The 7,697-nt window shown below is 50.3% G+C and overlaps 1 protein-coding gene across 2 annotated transcripts in view; it reads left to right on the top strand.

Annotated features, from left to right (window-relative positions):
• Pacsin1 (protein kinase C and casein kinase substrate in neurons 1) overlaps positions 1-7,697 on the top strand; it is a 53,801-nt gene that overhangs the window by 27,276 nt on the left and 18,828 nt on the right. The gene's annotated exons all lie outside the window — the stretch shown is intronic.

The following is a 7,697-nucleotide window of genomic DNA, read 5'->3' as shown; positions in this document are numbered from 1 at the left end:
CGCTGTCTCAAAAAGACAAAAAAAAAATCATGATAGTTGGGGCCTGGAGAGATGGCTCAGCAATTAAGAGCACCGACTGCTCTTACAGAGAACCTGGGTTCAATTCCCAGCACCCACATGGTAGTTAACAACCATCTGTAACTTCCAGAAGATCCAGAGCCCTCTTCTGGCCTCCTTGGGCATTGCACACGAGTGCATTTACATAACATGCAGGCAAAACTCTCACACATATACATAAATAAAAAAATGTTTTAACTGGGCGTGATGGTGCACACCTTTAATCCCAGCACTTGAGAGGCAGAAGCAGGTGGATCTTTGTGAGTTTGAGGTCAGCCTGGTCTACGTAGTGAGTTCCAGGACAGCTGGGGCTACAAGGAGACCCTGTCTCAAAAAGCAAAAAAAAAAAAAAAGTTTTTAAAAATTAATTTTTTTGAAGACAAAGTCTCACTATTTAGCCCTAGCTAGTAGCCTGGAACTCACTATTTAGATCAGGCTGACCATGATTTCACAAATCTGCCTCCCAAGTGCTGGGATTAAAGGTATGCACCACTGTGCCTGGCTTATCTATATATCTTTTTAAAAAAATATTTATTTTTATTTTATGTGTATGAGCATATTGCCTGCATGTGTGTAAGTGCACCCATGTTGTACAGTGCCTGAGGAGGACAGAAAAGGCCATCAGATCCCCTGGAACTGGACTTACAGACAGTTGTTAGCCACCATGTGGGTACTGGAATATGAACCCAGGTCTTCTGCAAGAGCAGCCAGTGCTCTTAACTGCTGAGCCATCTCTCCAGCCCCATTATCTATATATCTTTATATCTAAACATCTGTCACTGTGGTGTCACGAGTTCAAGTGAGGTATAGAAAGCCACCCCTATGATAAGCTTTACTTTAAATATCTCTGAAGACAACACTATAATTTTTTAAAAATACTTTCTTTTTATTTTATTTTATGTGTATGAGTGCATTGCCTGCATGTATGTGAGCGCACCCATGTTGTGCAATGCCAAGGAAGTCAGAAGAGGGCTTCGGATTCCCCTGGAACTGGAGTTAAGGACGGTTCATAGCCGCCATGTGGGTGCTGGGAATCGAACCCGGGTCCTCTGCAAGAGCAGTCAGTGCTCTTAACCGCTGAGCCCTCTCTCCAGCCCCAACACTATAATTTTGCTTCAACTCACAATTGAGAAAACTCCAGAGAAGGCGAGCCTGTCACCTTGCCCCCATTTTCACACTCCGCCTTGCTCCCCGTCGTGTTCTCAGATGCCTTCTCTAGTCATTTCTTTTCATTCCAGAAGCTTCCTTCAGCCCTATCCTAGGTGGGTCTGCTGTGGGCACTCTGTGTGCTTCCCTGAGAACCCCACCCTCTATCCTTAAGTCACTGTCTGTTTTCCTTTTAGATGAGGTGTCAGCTCCCCTTTTGTCGTTTTGGGTTTCCAGAGACCAGCTGTGCATTTTCAGCCATTTGGATTTTTAAAGTCCCCACTTTAAGCCCGGCATTGTGGCACACGCCTTTAATCCCAGCACTCGGGAGGCAGAGGCAGGCGGATCTCTGTGAGTTCAAGGCCAGCCTGGTCTACATAGTGAGTTCCAGGACAGCTGGGGCTACAGGGAGACCCTGTCTCAAAAAGACGAAAAAAAAAGTGCCCACTTTAAGCACCTCGGGTACCCACTATTCCTCCTCTTGGACTCCAATGACATGTGTATTGGATCTTTTGTTATGGTCCCACAGGCTCCCAAGGCCCCGTTCATTTGTTTCCCACAATCCATTTTTCCTCTCTTGTTCAGGCTGAATGTTTTCTGAGATTTGAGTAATTTCTATTGTTCTGTCTTCTGACTTTTCCCCTCTGTTACCTTCATTCTGTTGTGGAGCCCTTCCAATGGAATAAAAAAAGATTTCCTTTCATCCTTGAAATAAACTTAGTGCTCACCATGGCCTGAAGGGCTTGATGGGACCTAACCCTGTTTCCCTTGGCTTTGTGACTACTTGCCGTACTCCTCTCTGTCTTCCTTACTCTCTCTTCTCTGGGTAACTCTGCCTGCTCCCCACCCACCCCCACCCACCCACCACCCATCCACTCACCCATGCATCCATCTACCACCTATCTACCCATTCATCCATCCATCCATCCATCCATCTGTCCATCCATCCTACTATCCATCCATCCAACCATCCACCCATCAGCCAACCCATCCATCTATCTATCCATTCATCCACCCAATTTTGGGTCCTTCCCACCCCAGGACACTTGCCTTTCCTATTTTCCCACAAATCATCACATACCTCCCTGTCTCCCTTTATTTAGGTCTGTGTTCAAATGTCCTTTCTTCAAAGAGAGGCTCTGGTGTTGGGGGTATAGCTCAGTGGTAGAGTGCTTGGCTAGCATGTGCAAGGCCCTGGGCTTCATCCCCAGCACTGCAAGCTCTAAAATGGCCTCCCAGTCACAGGCTTTCCCTTGAGTCCACATTATTTCTTTTTCTTTTTCTGATTTTTTTTTTTTTTTTTTGTCTTTTTAAGACAGGGTCTCCCTGTAGCCCCAGCTGTTCTGGAACTCACTATGTAGACCTCGAACTCACAGAGATCTGCCTGCCTCTGCCTCCTGAGTGCTGGGATTAAAGGCGTGCACCACCACGCCCAGTTTATTATTTTTATTTTATGTGTATGAGTGTATTGCGAGGATGTATGTATGTGTACCCATGTTGCGCCATGCCCAAGGTGGTCAGAAGAGGGAATCAGTTCCCTGGAACTGGGGTTAGCACAGAGGTTAGCTGCCATGTGGGTGCTGGGATTCAAACCTGGGTCCTTTGCAAGAGCAGTCAGTGCTTAACTGCTGAGCCATCTCTCCAGTGCCCCCCTTTTTTTCCAACAGAGAATAGCACTTGCTCTTTCCTTATTTGTGTATTGTATAGCTTCCCTTTTGGCGTGACATGTCCACAAGCTTACAGACGATGTCTGGCTCTTTGTCTGCTGTGCGCCCCCCCACTCCCCCACCCCTGGCCCAAGTAGTAGGTGTTCTGGAAATACTTGCTGCCTTAATTAACTTTCTATTGCTGTGATAAAAACAGTGACCCAAACCAACTTGGGGAAGAAAGAGTTTATTGGTTCACAGCTCACAGTCCATCATCAAGGGAAGCCGAAGCCCGAACTCAGGGCAGGAACCTGGAGCACAGGCCATGGAGGAACGCTGCTTACTGGCTTGCTCCCCTGGCCCCTGCTTAGCCTGCTTTCTTGTACAACACAGGACAATCTGCTGGGGGTGTGGGGGGGTGACCACCCCGGGGGCACCACCCACAGTGGGCTGGGCCCTGCCATATCACTCAAAAATCAAGAAAATGCCCCACAGACATGGCCACAGCCAGTCCAGTGGAGGCAGCTCTCCAGTCGAGGCTCCCTTTTCCTAGGTGTGTTGCCAACTAAAGCTATCCAGAACACTTGCTAAGTGTACGCAGGACATCATCATGAGGTTTTCCTGGCAGAGATGGTGCCAGCCCCTCCTTCCAGCTGTGGGTTAGAAGGCAGCCTCTGAACCCAGCATTTCTCACAGGCCATGATATGTGATATGGATTCTGAAGTAGGATGACTGGGTGGGACCAGAGATTGCTTTTTTTCCTTTTTCAAAGAATATTTTATTTTTATTTTATGTGTATGAGTGTATTGCCTGCATGTAGGTAAGTGCGCCCGTGTCATGCTATGCCTGTGGAGGACAGAAGAAGCTGTCGGATCCTCTGGAGTTATGGACAGTTGTTAGCTGCCATGTGGGTGCTGCGGTTTGAACCTGGTTCTTCTGTAAGAACAGCCAGTGTTTCTAACTGCTGAGCCGTCTCTTCAGCCCCAGGACCAGAGATTTCTTAACAAGTGATGTTCAGTGTGCTGGTCCTTGCACTGTGTGTGTGCATGGAACCCAAATCATCATGCCTACTTGGACACACGCTCAACCTTTAAGCTTTATTCCCAGCATTGGAGCCAGGTTTGGAGCACTGAGACTCCCTTTCCATATTTACTGAATGGTTCACTGTGAAAACGAGTTGGTGATGGGCAAAGCCCTGTGCCCACTGCCTGGACCCTGCAGAGTGCTCAGTCAGGGTCCAGTGCTTCCCTCCTCTGACCTGTGAGGGTCCTCAGTGCTCACATGTTCAGCCTTCTCCACAGACCTTCAGTGGAGCCTTGTGGTCTTCTGTAGAGCTGGCCAGCCCTTCCTCGTCATGCCTGGGTTGGGGTTGGGGAGGATTCTGGCATTTTGACAGTCAAGGCAACGTTATGCAAACGAGATACAAAGCAGCAGCTAATGAGCCTTGATTGCTTTGGCCCTGGTCCTGGGGAACACGTGGATAACTGGGCGGGGGAGGAGGGCAAGGGCAGTGCTTTGGATGCTAAGCAAGGAGGCAAGGCAGGGGTGATGGAAGGGGTGGGCATGGGGGCAGCTGCTCTGTAGCCTGGGCAAAATGCCCTCATCATCTAGGCTGCCCCCACCTGTGGCACTGAAGCCCCACTAAGGAACAAGAGTTAAGGTCAGACATGGGGGGGATTGTCTGGAACTGTAAGTGTGGGAACAGAGGGCTTCAGCTGGGCAACTGGGGCCTTCCCAGTGGCAGATGGACCAGATTAGGCTGGCAGTGGGGGTAGAGAAAGAGGAGACAGGAGGAGGGTCAGCTTCTCCCATAGGGTCTGTCTGGAATCTGAGTGTGGGAGGGCAGGACTTGGGTCTGTCAGGCAGCAGCAGGTGGGCAGGGTCATGCTCACAGGGAGGGGGGTGGTATCTGTCTTCAGTGTCCCTGAGTGGAGCTCACTCTTGAGGGAGAAAGGTGATCCTGGCTTGGGGGCCAGCAGGTGGGCTGGGGGGCTCTGCTTACAGCACTCGGGAACCCAATCCCTCCCACCCCCCAGCTGAGGCCACTTCCTTTCAAGGAGCCACTGCTCTGGGGCACCTGGCACCTCCAGTCTCTAGGCCTGAGAGCAGCTGATGGTAAACTTCCTCCAAAATTAGATGTCACCTGTAAGGTCACCACTTGACTGGCACTTCAAATACAAATGACTCGGGGCTGGAAAGATGGCTTAGCAGTTAAGAGCACTGGCTGCTCTTGCAGAGGACCCAGGTTCGGGTCCCAGCACCCACATGGGTTCTGACGCCCTCTTCTGGCCTCCATAGACACTGCATGCATGGGTGCATTTACATATATGCAGGCCAAACACTTGCACACATACAATAAAAATAAATTTTAAAAAGTTACAAATGGCTGTCATGCCTTTGATCCAAGGATGAGACCTTAACTTGGCTACAAACTTTACAGGGATTGATTGGCTGCCACCATGTTTCCCAGTTAAATCTTTCATGATGCAATCACGAGGCACATAAAGATTGGCAGGCAGAGGGTTCAAATCCCAGCCCAGCCCTGACTTTTATCACCTTGGACAAATGGCTTAGTCTCTGAGCCTATTTCCTAGATGGGCCTGGTGGCATTCCCAAAGTCACCGGGGGTGAGGCTGGAAGCCAGGAGGATGGTCTGAACCCACTAGCTAACCCTTTCTCCCAGGCAGGGGCTTTGCCTTGCTCACCACTGTACTACAGTGTCCAGAACCATCTGTGGCACAAGGTGGGTGCCTAGTAAGTGCCTGTGGAATGGATGACATGCCCTGCTCCAACTGCTCCGGGACTTGCCCTCTCTCCTGCTGAGGTCTCAGTGTTTGATAACTCCTGCACTCTCTGGCTGGTGTGGTTTAGCTGCCAACAGTCTTCTGATGGAGAGGGCCCTGTGAGGAATATGAATGAGGCTTCCATCTTTATTAAGAAGCAGGGCTTGATGCTGTCCACCTTCATCCCAGGACTCAGGAACATCGAAAATTCAAGGCTAACCTGGGCTGCAAGAGTAAGGGCAAAGCCAGTCTGGGCAATGTAGTGAGATCCTGCCTCAAAATGAAAATAAAGAGGGCTGGCCAGGGCTGGCAAGATGGCTTAGTGGGTGAAGGTGGTTGCTGCCAAGACTGACCACTTGAGTTCGATTCCCAGAACCCACATGGTAGGAGAGAACCAACTCCTTCAGCCTTTCCTCTGACCTCCACACATGCTCCATGGCATATGTGTATGTGTGCATACACAAACACATACAATCAATCAATGTGAAAAAATATTCAAAAGAGGGCTGGGGATATAGCTTAGTAGTAGAGTAATTGCATGTATGGGTCCTGGTTCTGTCTCCAACACAGCAAAGGAGAAAACACACACACACACACACACCCCACACACACCCCCACATCCCACACACCTTTCCCTCATTTTTGTTAGGTTTTCAGTTCTTTTGTGTCTATACTCTCTCTCTCTAGGGGTTGGGGTGGTCTCTGAGGGTACAGGAACTACAGTGACCTTTCCCAAGATCCCAAGGGTCTGGTGTGGGGACATACATCCTGTTGGTCATGCTGAGTATCCTGGGTCCCAGTCTCCTCTCATCTTCTGCTGCCGCCCCTCCTAGGGTGGGTTGCAGGGCTGTGTGGAGCCCAGGATTCCTTCTGAGGAGGGAGGTGGCTGTTTTATCTACCCTACCACGACTCCAAGCACCAGGCCTAGCCAGCAATTGGAGGTGGGGGATAAGCTGATGGCTTCAGGAAACATCTAGTCTGGACCAGAAGGAGAACTTTCAGGATGGGGCAGTGGACACCCTGCCTCTGCCCCATGGGTTTCAGTCCAGCAGCATCGTTGAGTCCTAGCATTGGGCCTATTAGTGCCTGACTAAGGCGGGTGGAACAGACTGTCAGATCCTCTTTGTGAAGCAGTTCATGGCTCAAGCCCCGGGTTGGGACACTTGGCCTTGTTCACCGACCTCTCCTGTGCCCCAGACCTGGGGTTCCTATGTGTCACTGTAGGTTTATGTAGGGAAAGTTTGTATGTTGTGGGTTCTGCATCTATGTGCATATGTTTGTACATGTCTTAGAGATGTGTGCAGGCTGATGTTAGTGCACAGATAAGTTGATACAGAGACTTGTGGAAATACATGTGTGCAAACACGTAATGAGTGTATATGTAAGTGGGTACACGTGTGTGTCGACCCATGTGAGTGCATGGATCAGATGTAGTGTGGCTAGAGTGAGCTGAGAGGCCTTGGAGTTGGGATCAGAGACCTGGGTACCAGCAGCCAGCTGGGGAGCCTTTACAGATCCAATCTGTGAAAATGGAGCTCAACCTGATGGTCTGTGCATGTGATCCCAGTACTTGGGAGGTAGAGGCAGAAAGGTTAGGAGTTCAAGGCCAGCCTGGGCTACTGTACAATGGGTCCTAACTCATAGCACTGAGTGTGTGTGTATATCTAGTTCACAGTAAGTTTGGCAGGACATGGGGTCTGGTCACTGAGAGAGCCCCCCAAATAACTGAATGAGAGAATAAATGATCACGGATATAGGAATTTTTGCAGAACAGTGTGCTTGGAGATGTGAAGGACCAGAGGACAGACAGGGGCAGGGGCAGCACGCCGGGAAGCTGGCCACAAGGTCTTGTGCAGGAGGAGGAGGGCAGGACTGGAGTGGAGACTGCTGAGCCCTGCGCCCGCAGTGATGGGTCGTGGGGTGCACGCGTGCGCCCATGTCGCCGCAGCCGGTGCAGGACCAGGAGGGCGTCCCCTGCAGTCCATCGACCGCAGAGATGCCGGTGCAGAGCATTGCCCTGTTGCTATAGGAACGAGCTGAAGGCGGTGGGTGGCTGGGGAAGGAG

Source organism: Nannospalax galili, unplaced genomic scaffold, assembly GCF_000622305.1.
Source record: "Nannospalax galili isolate Female #2095 unplaced genomic scaffold, S.galili_v1.0 scaffold538, whole genome shotgun sequence".
Classification (NCBI taxonomy): domain Eukaryota; kingdom Metazoa; phylum Chordata; class Mammalia; order Rodentia; family Spalacidae; genus Nannospalax; species Nannospalax galili.
Note: the sequence above shows the minus strand (reverse complement) of the source record. Positions and strands in the feature narration are given on the sequence as shown.